The sequence below is a fragment of the Pristiophorus japonicus genome, chromosome 2, assembly GCF_044704955.1.
Source record: "Pristiophorus japonicus isolate sPriJap1 chromosome 2, sPriJap1.hap1, whole genome shotgun sequence".
In the NCBI taxonomy this organism is placed as follows: domain Eukaryota; kingdom Metazoa; phylum Chordata; class Chondrichthyes; family Pristiophoridae; genus Pristiophorus; species Pristiophorus japonicus.
Window position 1 is genome coordinate 155,037,020 of NC_091978.1, and position 12,694 is coordinate 155,049,713.

At 44.4% G+C, this 12,694-nt stretch overlaps 1 protein-coding gene across 1 annotated transcript in view; it reads left to right on the top strand.

The window, feature by feature from the left end:
* scfd2 (sec1 family domain containing 2) overlaps positions 1-12,694 on the top strand; it is a 544,849-nt gene that overhangs the window by 261,685 nt on the left and 270,470 nt on the right. The gene's annotated exons all lie outside the window — the stretch shown is intronic.

Below are 12,694 nucleotides of genomic sequence, written 5' to 3' on the forward strand. Positions count from 1 at the left end.
TGTAGTTATTTCTGTTAATTGCACCTATTTGATATAAGGTACTGATATAAGAACATGTCTGATTTATGTTAAAATTTTTGATTTGTTTTGCAGTTTTTCTTGGGCAATAAAAAGGATGCTGTGATTTTTATAACCTTTTCAAAAGAAAGTCACTTAAGTAAAGTTACATAACCAAGATTTGAGAACAGTTGCTAATAGTTAACGTTTTAATAGAGTTTCAGGAGTGCATTACAAAAATTGTTTACATTTCTCTAAACATTGTGCAGTGTTGGTTACAGATAGTATTTGTACCACGTAGGATTTGAAAGATTTAGACAAATAGTAAGGAATATGTTTCAGATGTTAACTTTCATTGGTACAGCTCATCATGTATTGCTTACTATGTGCTCCACCTCAGTAAAATTCTAACAAAGAGATGATCTCCATATATATTAAGTAATACTGTATGTTGCTGGCCTGCGTATACAAGGCAACACATGAAAGGTACATAGGGGGTGATTTTAGCCCGACTTGCCTGGTGGAAATCAGGCAGGTGGGCAGTTAAAATGTCCAGGATTACATACCCGTCAGAAAGCCTCCTGAAACCACTGACTCTGAATTTTACTTGTGAGGGTGAATAACCCAGTCCAGACAAATGAGCATAATGGGGAAGGTCCCCGATCCTGGATTTAAACCTTAATTTATGCTGAGTTAGCAAATTTCAAGCAGTGCGTTGCAGGGGCTTTACATTTGGTTTCAATGCCTGATGGTAGGAAGCCTATCCAGGGTTCCCAATCATTACTGCTATCCAGTGATCGCACTGTGTGCGTACATGGTCTGGATATCAGACGAGGACAAGGTCAAGCTCAGCTGTAATGTTTCTGTAGTCAAATAGCATGCTAATACTCGCTGTCCCATGAAGAATGGCCATTTGAGTTCTGACAGTTTAAGCTGAGCAGACGATCATCCGGTTACTGTAAAATCTAATGCACAAGTTGGAGCTTTCAAAGTGTTTTTTTTTGCACTCTGCATACAAAAGAGTGAATTGGACATGAAAACAAAGTAGCATTTTTACCAAAACAAAAGAGTAGTGATATACACAGTAAGAACATCAATACTGAATTTTTATTTCACCTTGTATCATTTTTTGTTCTGTCGTTAGTTATGAAGCCACCCCATTTCATAGTATTTAATACTGAGGAAATCCCAATGTAAATGAGTTAATGATGTATTTGTAGCAGTTTTGCTGTAGCACCAATATATGTGCATATCAGGGCATAGCAGTACATAGGCTCATGATGACCTCATGTATTATAATTCTTTCCCCTCACCTATGACACCTGGATATAAAAATACAAAGATTAAAATCGTAAGAGTAGAGCAAGACCAATTTGTTTGAAAAGCATGTGTCCAAAATTATATGCACATGTATTATAATACCACAGGAATCTTTTGTTTGGAATCGCCAAACAAAGGTCTCTGACATTGAAGTCCTTTACATTTTATTATACATGTATGTCAATCCAATGGAAAAGCATAGCAATTGCTGCTGTCAGCAATAAAAATAAGTTAAAGTACGCTGCTGATTTATAGACTCCTATTATGTCAGCTGTAGCTCAGTGGCACTCTCGCCCGAGTCAGAAGGTTGTAAGTTAAATACCCACTTTGAGCACAAAATCTCGGCTGATACTCCAGTGCAGCACTGTTATGAGTGTTGCACTGTTGAAGGTGCTGCCTTTTGGATGAGATGTTAAACCATCTGCTCCCGCAGGTGGCCATAAAAGATCCCATGGCACTATGATGATGAACCAACATCACTATCTCATTGCTTTTTGTGGAACCTTGTGCACAAATTGGCAATAGTGTTTCCTACATCACAAAAGTACATAATTGGCTGTAAAGTGTTTTGGGACATCCTGAGGTTGTGAAAGGTGCTGTCATAGAATTGTACAGCACAAAAGGAGGCCATTTGCCCCAGAGTGCCTGTGCCGTCTCTTTGAAAGAGCTATCCAATTGGTCTCACTCCCTTGCTCTTTCCCCTGCGAGTTTTTCCCTTTGAAGTATATATCCAATTCGCTTTTGAAAGTTGCTATTGAATCTGCTTGCATCACACTTTCAAGCAGTGCATTTCAGAACATAACATAACTTGCTGCATTTTAAAAAAAGTATTTGGTTCTTTTACCAGTTATCTTAAATCTATGTCCAATGGTTACTGACCCTCCTGCAAATTCTCTCTCTCCTCTATTAAAAGTGACAAAATAATGGATACTTTATTGGGAAAAATTGGATTGATCTGTTTAGTTTAAATGCCCGTGCAAACTACAGTAATAAAGAAAGGAGTGATCAGATTTGAGTTACTGCTGCATCTGGGACATTCTCAGTATCTCAGAATAAACTTACTTATGATGTTACATTGTGTTGGAGTACCAACCACATTTGAACAGCATTGCTATCATTGTTGCACTGCCTGCTGTGGTGTGGATGGGATAATGCAGAGATTTATATGTGCTCAGACCACTCTTAAGCTATGTTCAGATTTTGCTGATTGAGAGGACCAAATGGGATACAATTAGTAGAGATTGAAAGATAGCCTGCTATAACTCTTATTAAAATGTTAAAATAACAGCAATTATACAAACATGAAATGTTCTTGCATACTTGGAGTGGAAACTTTCTAGTGAGACAGGTGCTTTGCAAGCCCATAAGTCCCATTATTTTCTCCATCATATTAAACTAATAAGTTCCTCCCCTCGACTTATTTTTAGTTTCCCTTGTACCACTGGTATTTTACCCTATTGCTCTACTGTGAAGATGAATGCAAAGTATTCATTTAACAAGTCTGGCATCTCCTTATTGTCTACAAGGATTCTCACCTGTGTCTTTAATACAACAGCTTACATTTATATTGCACCTTTAACATAGTCAAATGTTCCAAGGCACTTCACAGGAGCCATTATCAGACAAACAATTGACACTGAACCATATAAGGAGATAGTGGACAGATGACCAAAGACTTGAACAATGAGGTAGGTTTTAAAGACTGCCTGAAAGCAGGAGAGAGACGTAGAGAGACGGAGAGGTTAAGGGAGGGAATTCCAAAGCTAAGGGCCTAGGCAGCTGAAGGCATGGCCGCCAATGGATTAAAATCAGGGATGCACAAGAAGCCAGAATGGGAGTGCAGAGATCTCAAAGGCTTGTAAAGCTACAGAGATAGGGAGGGGCGAGGCCATGGAGGGATTTGAAAACAAGGATGAGAATTTTAAAATCAAAGCATTGGCAGACCAGGAGCCAATTTAGGTCAGCGAACACGGATGATGGGTGAACGGGACTTGGTGCAATTTAGGATATGGGCAGCAGAGTTTTGGATGAGCTCAAGTTTATGTAGAGTGAAAGATGATAGGCTAGCCAGGTGAGCATTGGAATAGTCAAGTCTAGAGATAACTAAGGCATGGGTGAGGGTTTCAGCAGCAGATGAGCTAAGGCAGAGTCAGAGTCGGGCGATGTTACGGAGGTAGGAGTAGGTGGTCTTGGTGTTGGAGCGGAAGGTTGTCAGAAGCTCATCTCAGTGTTAAATACGACACCAAGGTTGCAAATGGTCTGGTTCAGCATTGGCTTGGGAACGAAGTTTGTGGTGGGGACCGAAGTCAATGGCTTTTGTCTTCCCAATGTTTAGCTATTATTAATAGGCCCACATTCCCCTTTACCCAATCTATTGATAAAGATTTTTACTGCTAGCTTTCATATCCCTTGCAATTTTTTTTCATAATCCTTTTTGCACCTCTTAATACTTACTTTGCTATCCCTTTGTTGCTTTTTATAGCTCTCCGTGTCCGCTGGATTTTGACTTTGCATTTATGTAAAACTTTTTTTAGCTTGATACTGAATCTTACCTCATTTGTTGATGGTGGTTGCTGAACTGCACAAGTGGAGTTTTCATTTTTGGGGTAAGTACTGGTTTTGTATTGTACCAAATACTTTTTTGAATACTTCCCACTGTTTGGCGATACCCATTAACCATTCTGCCCAGTTTACTGTGGTCAATTTATGTCTCATCCCTTTGCAATTTGCCTTACTTAAATTTAAAATCTTAGCTTGTAACTCTCCCTTGTTCCTCTCAAACTTTATGGTCCAGAAATTGAGGTCGGAGGCTTCCTGCTGGCGGACGCCTCCGACCAAATTTTTTTTTATGAAAGTACCTGGCGGAACGTAGACTTGCGGTCCGAGGCTTCCATTCGCAGTCCAGTGTAGGGGCCCACGTATTCCAGGAGCGTATGTGCAGCTTGGGATAACATGGGCTGGTCCAACCAATTAAAATGTAGAATCCCCCTTCACAATGATGGTGAATTCCATTTGTATGGATATCACCATTTCTATGAATGGGGGTTACACAAAAAACACAAACATTTAAAATAAATAAGAAAAACACTTCATATATGTAAAATTAATTGAAATTGAATTTAATTAAATGGTTTTGACAATTTATTTTTTTGAATTTTTTAAATATATTTTAATAGGGGTAAAAATTAATTTACCTTATTGGACAGGGTTTTCACTATAAAAATTATTGATAAAATGTTATTTATTTATCTTTTAAAACTCATACGCTGTTAAAAGCCAGCATTAGGCCGGCTTTTACCAGGCGTAGGAGTTTGAAGAACATTGGGCAAATAGGTCAAATCTCTGCCCACGAAGGCCCTTCTCACATTTTGACAATTCACAAATGCTAGTTCTCGGCGCAAGCGCATCACGCACCAAGAACCAGCACTTGCGGTGCCTCTTCGGGCTCGTACGCACTCGGAGAGGTCGATGTCAAATTCCATCTATTATGGTCACTGTCAACAAAATGTTTACTTACTGTCAGATTATTAACTAATTCGAGCTCGTTACTCATTACTAAATCTATAATGGCCTGTTCCCTTCTCTATTCTAAAACATATGGGCCTAGAAATTCAGTCGTGCCTAATTTTGGACACCTTACTCGCACAGTGTTAACAGGTGATACTCAAATGAGGAAGTCTGAGGAGCCCCGGATTTTGGGCCTCGGACCTCATCATAATGTTGATGGCGCTGTGGTAGGTGTCCGTTCAAATTAGTGCTCCATTTTCCAGGTAAGTGATTGGGTTGGATCGCGGACGTCTGGAGGAGGAATGAGGGGGCCTCTGAGTCAGGGATTTGGTAGGAAGATTGCAGACCTTGGGTATATTGTTGGGGGTTGGGAGTGCTGTCAGGGATCAGAAAATAAGATTGCAGGCCTCGGGAGTATTGTTGGGGGTCCAGAGTGCTGTCGGGGGGTGGGATAGGAGGTCGGAGCTGGGGGGCGATCGGGGTTGCCTGGAGGTCGGAGTTGGGAGTGACGTCGGAGATCTCAGAAACGGTAGTGACGGTGATTATGATAAGTAGTTACCTTTGTTTTTACTTATGTGGTGTTTTGCGTGATTTTCCCGGAGGCAATTGGTACTGGCGCTAGCTATCTCAGGGCAAACCAAAGTTGCAACAGGGACCAGAGCAGGCGTTGAACCCCTTATTTGCGCAATCAAATGGACTATCTGCTTCGATGTAGGTAAAGGGCGCCTCTTGTTTGTTCTTTACCAAGGTGGTGTCCGACACGATTCGCAGCAGAAATGTGCACACGTGCATCGGATGCCATTTTGGTCCCCAAACGGCAGCTGTAGTGGCCAAACAACGGGCGCTACTGATCCCAATTTCACACTCATGGTTCCAGAAAACTGCTCTGAATAGAAATTAGCTGCCTTTATGATTTGTGTTGTTCTGCTTCTCCCAGTATGTGAAAATTAAAATCACTTAGTATAACAGCATTATTTATTGGTGTCATTGTGGTTTTTATTAATTTTTTTTTGCCTCTCCCAGAAGATTACATGGCTACTGATGGGTAGGGTGTGTCTTATTATGCTTCAGGCATCACAAATGTGTGGGGCAAGATTGATGGACCTTTCCTGCCCATCATTTTTGTATGTTTGTATGATTCTTTACTGCTGGTCAATTAGTCTCCTCTTATCTTGGAGACATCAAATATCAACATTGTTATTTGACTGCTCCATTTTTGATCAGGGCGGAGGAGTAGTGAGAGAGCGGGGCCCAGGAGAGGCGAGGGTTCGGGGCCCAGAAAAGGCGAGGGTCCAGGGGCAGCATGGGCCAGCCCACACTGCGATTTATAGATAGTAGGAGCATGCGTGTGCACGAGGTCCGTGCAGTAGAGCTTGGACTCCAGTCGTCTTGTTTAACCCTTGCCACTGGATCAAGGCGTAGCTCTGTCAAGCCCGTGTGGTGGCTGGTGTGGTGGCTGGTGTGCAACAGCCACCCCACGTTAAAAAAATCCATGCACAGGCATCTTCCACCCTTCAGTATGTAGTTCGGGACCGAGATTGTCAGGTCCCTCATTGAAACACCTGTGAACTCATCTATTTTTGGTGTGGAAGCAGGTCATCCTCGATACGAGGGACTGCCTAATACTATACTAGTTTTTGCCCACTCACTTAGCCTGTCTATGTCCTTTTGCAGATATTTTGTGTCCTCCTCACACATTGCTTTCCCTCCCATCTTTGTATCGTCAGCAAACTTGGCTACATTACACTCAGTCCCTTCTTCCAAGTCGTTAATATAGATTGTAAATAGTTGGGATTCCAGCATTGATCCCTGCGGCACCCAACTAGTTACTGATTGCCAAAGAATTCCAGCAAATTTGTCAAACGTGACTTCCCCTTCATAAATCCATGCTGACTCTGCTTGATCGAATTTTGCTTTTCCAAATGTCCTGCTACTGCTTCTTTAATAATGGACTCCAACATTTTCCCACCCACAGATGTTAGGCTAACTGGTCTATAGTGGTTTATGGTCTGTTGTGTTCTGTTTCCTCTGGTTGGCTTGGTATGAATGTATTATGTATCCTACATGGCTACTGTTGGTACTATCACAAGGTGTGCCACCAGAGAGCACAGCAGTGGGAGACTTGTAGGTTACTTGTACTGGTGTGCCTGGCCTAGTATAAAAGGCAGGCCATCAGGTGTAATCCTCACTCTGCAGTTAGCAAATAAAGGACTACGGTCACTACAGTTCAAGTACAACACACTGCCTCGTGGAGCCATTGTTAGAGCATCTACGGAGACAACAATTGGCAACGAGATTACTAACTTTCATGTGAAAATGGCTACCCTTGGTACGTTGCAGCAGTTCTCCGATGGTGATGGTGGGGACTGCTTTGTTGAGAGGTTCGTACATTTCTTCACAACAAACGACCTGGCAGGGGACGACCCAGCCACACTGGCTGATAAGCGCAGAGCAATCTTGCTAACCAGTTGTGGGCCCACCGTCTATGGCCTCGTCAGGGACTTGCTGGCACCAGCGAAGACAACGACCAAGACATACAGGAGCTCGTAAACCTGATCCATAAGCAACTCAAGCCCAAGGAGAGCATCCTCACAGCCAGACCCACCCACACCCACCGACGGCCCGAAGGCCAGGAAATCGCGAAATACGCCACAGACCTCAGGAGGCTGGCACCGTGCGCGTTCGACAACCACCTCAACGAAGAGCTGCGGGACATTTTTGTCATTGGAATTGGCCTGAGGGCCGCCTTCATAAGCTACTATCGGCGGATACCACAATCACACTGCAGAAGGCCATCTCCGTGAGCCAGGCATTCATGATCTTGACCTGCGGCTCTAGTCAGATGTCTCACCCTCAGGACTCAAACCCGGCAGGTACTGTCCACAGAGTGGCGCCGTTTAGAGGCTGGACTGTAGAGCGCGAACCCTCTCGGGAGAGAACAGGCCCCCCGCCCCCCCTGCCCCCGAGTCCGCCAAGGGGGGCTAATCGAGTAGCTCCATGCTGGCATTGTGGAGGGAATCACAGGGCTCACCAGTGCCGCTTTAAAGACTATGTGTGCAAAGGCTGCAGCACAAAGGGCCACCTCCAGCGAATGTGTAAGAGAGATATGACTCACTGTGTCGATGAAGAGTCTGCACATGGCCATGAATCCAGTGTGGATTATGAAATGATAGGCAGAGAGGCAGCTCAGCCCCACGATGAGGTATATAGCATGTTTACCTGCACTACTGAGTGTTCCCCGTTGAGGATGGAAGTCGAGATAGATGGCGTTCCAGTCTTCATGGAAGTGGACACGGGCATTGAGCCAGTCAGTAATGAATCAAGAAGCCTTTGAGAGGCTATGGGACAATCAAACTGAACGACCCAAGTTGGTCCCGGTTCAGGCAAAGCTGCGCACCTACACCGATGAAAGTATCCCAGTTGTTGGTAGTGTGAATGTAAAGGTACTCCATGATTCCACGGTGCACAAGTTACCTCTGGATTGTTGCAGGTGATGAACCAACGCTGCTCGGCAGAAGGTGGATGGAGAAGATCCACTAGAAGTGGGAAGACTTCAACCCTCCAGCGATCGACGTCCTCCACGCTCGGAGGCAAAGCATGCCCTCACCTGAGGGTGGACCCGGCACCGGAGAGCAGACCAGCACAGCACCCGAGGCACAGACCGCTCAGCCCGACTGTGTGGAAATGATCCAACTGAGACGACCCGAACGCACCTTCCAGGCTCCAGTGGTAGGACTCCGGAGGAAGAAAATTGGATCCAAAGGCGACTCCCCGGCTTCGGTGGCAGAACCCGGGGAGAAGAGGGTCACCGCAGTCGACATCGTGGATGAAGGAAAGATGACGCACAAATAACGAGGTGAGGCGCTGAAGAAAAAGATGGTCGCGGCCAGACCACGAGGTGCAGCACTGATGGAGCAACACGTGGCACCAAACGGAGAAGCGGATTGGGGTAAAGCAAGCAAGGCTCTCTGAAAGGAGGCCTGTAACCCACTACAATTATAGGGACAGTTCCACACACTCAAGCAATAGAGCCTGCACCGCCATTCAATAAGATCATGGCTATTCATTCAACGTCCGTACCCTTTTCCTGCTTTCTCTCCATAACCCATGATCCCTTTGGCCGCAAGGGCCATATCTAACTCCCTTTTGAATATATCTAACGAACTGGCCTCAACAACTATCTGCGGTTGAGAATTCCATAGATTAACCACTGAGTGAAGAAGTTTCTCCTCATCTCGGTTCTAACTGGCTTACTCCTTATTCTTAGACAGTGCTCCCCGGGTTTTGGAACTCCCCAGCAATGGGAACATTCTTCTTGCCTCTAACCTGGCCAATCCCATCAGAATTTTACATGTTTCTATGAGATCCCCTCTCATTCTTCTAAACTCCAGTGGATACAAACCCAGTTGATCCAGTCTCTTATATGTCAGTCCTGCCATCCAGGGAATAAGTCTGGTGAACCTTTGCTGTACTCCCTCAATACCAAGAACATCCTTCCTCAGATTAGGAGACCAAAACTGAACACAATATTCTAGGTGTGGCCTCACCAAGGCTCTGCACAACTGCAGTAAGACCTCCCTGCTCCTATACTCAAATCCTCTAGCTATGAAGGCCAACATGCCATTTGCTTTCTTCACTGCATGCCAACCTTCAATGACTGCTGTACCATGACACTCCGGTCTCGTTGCACCTCCTTTTCCTAATCTGTCACCATTCAGACAATATTCTGTCTTCCTGTTTTTGCCACCAAAGTGGATAACCTCACATTTATCCACATTGTACTGCATCTGCCATGCATTTGCCCACTCACCTAACCTGTCCAAGTCACCCTGCAGCCTCTTAGCATCCTCCTCACAGTTCACACCGCCACCCAGCTTCGTGTCATCTGCAAACTTGGAGATATTACATTCAATTCCTTCATCTAAATCATTAATGTATATTGTAAATAGCTGGGGTCCCAGCACTGAACCCTGCAGCACCCCACTGGTCACTGCCTGCCATTCTGAAAAGGATCCGTTTATTCCGACTCTCTGCTTCCTGTCTGTCAACCAGTTTTCTATCCACGTCAATACATTACCCCCAATACCATGTGCTTTAATTTTGCACACTAATCTCTTGTGTGGGACCTTGTCAAAAGCCTTTTGAAAGTCCGGATACACCACATACACTGGTTCTCCCTTGTCCACTCTACTAGTTACATCCTCAAAATTCTAGAAGATTTGTCAAGCATGATTTACCTTTCATAAATCCATGCTGACTTGGACCAATCCTGTCACTGCTTTCCAAATGCACTGCTGTTTTATCTTTAATAATTGATTCCAACATTTTCCCCACCACCGATGTCAGGGTAACCGGTCTATAATTCAGTTTTCTCTCTCTCTCCTTTTTTAAAAAGTGGTGTTACATTAGCTACCCTCCAGTCCATAGGAACTGATCCAGAGTCAATAGAATGTTAGAAAATAATGACCAATGCATCCACTATTTCTAGGGGCACTTCCTTAATTACTCTGGGATGCAGCCCATCAGGCCCTGGGGATTTATCGGCCTTCAAACCCATCAATTTCCCTAATACAATTTCCTGACTAATAAGGATTTCCTTCAGTTCCTCCTTTTTGCTAGACCCTCAAACCCCTAGTATTTCCGGAAGATTATTTGTGTCTTCCTTAGTGAAGACAGATCCAAAGTATTTGTTCAATTGGTCTGCCATTTCTTTGTTCCCCATTATAAATTCACCTGAATCTGACTGCAAGGGACCTACGTTTGTTTTCACTAATCTTTTTCTCTTCACATGTCTATAGAAGCGTTTGCAGTCAGTTTTTATGTTCCCTGCAAGCTTCCTCTCATACTCTATTTTCCCCCTCCTAATTAGACCCTTTGTCCTCCTCTGCTGAATTCTAAATTTCTCCCAGTCCTCAGGTTTGCTGCTTTTCCTGACCAATGTATATGCCTCTTCCTTGGACTTAACACTGTCCCTAATTTCCCTTGTTAGCCACAGTTGAGCTACCTTCCCCGTTTTATTTTTACTCCAGACAGGGATGTACAATTGTTGAAGTTCATCCATGTGATCTATAAATGTCTGCCATTGCCTGTCAACCCTTTAAGTATCATTCGCCAGTCTATCCTAGCCAATTCACATCTCATACCATTGAAGTTACCTTTCCTTAAGTTCAGGACCCTAGTCTCTGAATTAATACTGTCACTCTCCATCTTAATAAAGAATTCTACCATATTATTGTCACTCTTCCCCAGGGCGCCTCACACAACAAGGTTGCTAATTTGTCCCCTCTCATTACACAACACCCAGTCTAGGATTGCCAGCTCTCTAGTTGGTTCCTCGACATATTGGTCTAGAAAGCCATCCCTAATACACTCCAGGAAAACCTCCTCCACTGCATTGCTACCAGTTTGGTTAGCCCAATCTATATGTAGATTAAAGTCGCCCATGATAACTGCTGTGCCTTTATTGCACGCATCCCTAATTTCTTGTTTGATGCCATCCCCAACCTCACTACGACTGTTTGCTGGTCTATACACAACTCCCACTAGCGTTTTCTGCCCTTTTGGTGTTCCGCAGCTCTACCCAGACAGATTCTACATCATCCAAGCTAATGTCCTTTCTTACTATTGTGTTAATTTCCTCTTGAACCATCAACGCTACCCCAGATCCTTTTCCCTTTTGTCTATCCTTCCAGAATGTTGAATATCCCTGGATATTGAGTTCCCAGCCTTGGTCACCCTGGAGCCATGTCTCTGTAATCCCAATTATATCATAATCGTTAATAGCTGCCTGCGCAGTTAATTCATCCATCTTATTACGAATACTCCTCGCATTGAGGCACGGAGCCTTCAGGCTTGTCTTTTTAACACTCTTTGTCCCTTTAGAATTTTGCTGTAATGTGGCCCTTTTTGATTTTTGCCTTGGGTTTCTCTGCCCTCCACTTTTACTATTCTCCTTTCTGTCGTTTGCTTTTGCCCCCATTTTATTTCCCTCTGTCTCCCTGCATAGGTTCCCATCCACCTGCCATATTAGTTTAAACCCTCTCCAACAGCACTAGCAAACACTCCCCAGGACACCGGTTCCACTTCTGCCCAGGTGCAGACCATCCGGTTTGTACTGGTCCCACCTCCCCCAGAACTGGTTCCAATGTCCCAGGAATTTGAATCCCTCCCTCTTGCACCACTCCTCAAGTCACGTATTCATCTTAGCTATCCTGCTATTTCTACTCTGACTAGCACGTGGCACTGGTAACAATCCTGAGATTACTACCTTTGAGGTCCTACTTTTTTAATTTAACTCCTAGCTCCCTAAATTCAGCTTGTAGGACCTCATCCCGTTTTTTTTTTTACCTATTATCGTTGGTACCTATATGTACCACGACAACTGGCTGTTCACCCTCCCCCTCCAGAATGCCCTGCAGCCGCTCCGAGACATCCTTGCCCCTTGCACCAGGGAGGCAACATACCATCCTGGAGTCTCTGTTGCGACTGCAGAAATGCCTATCTATTCTCCTTACAATAGAATTCCCTACCACTACAGCTCTCCCACTCTCTTTCCTGCCCTCCTGTGCAGCAGAGCCACCCATGGTGCCATGAACTTAGCTGCTGCTGCCTTTCCCTGGTGAGCCATCTCCCCCAACAGTATCCAAAGCAGTATATCTGTTTTGGAGGGAGATGACTGCAGGAAAGTCCTGCACTGCCTTTCTACCCTGCTCTGCCTGATGGTCACCCTTTCCTTATCTGCCTTTGTAACCTTTACCTGCGATGTGACCAACTCACTGAACGTGCTATCCACGACATCCTCAGCATCGCACGTACTCCAGAGTGAATCCATCCGAAGTTCCAGTACCGTCATGCGGTCTAACAAGAGCTG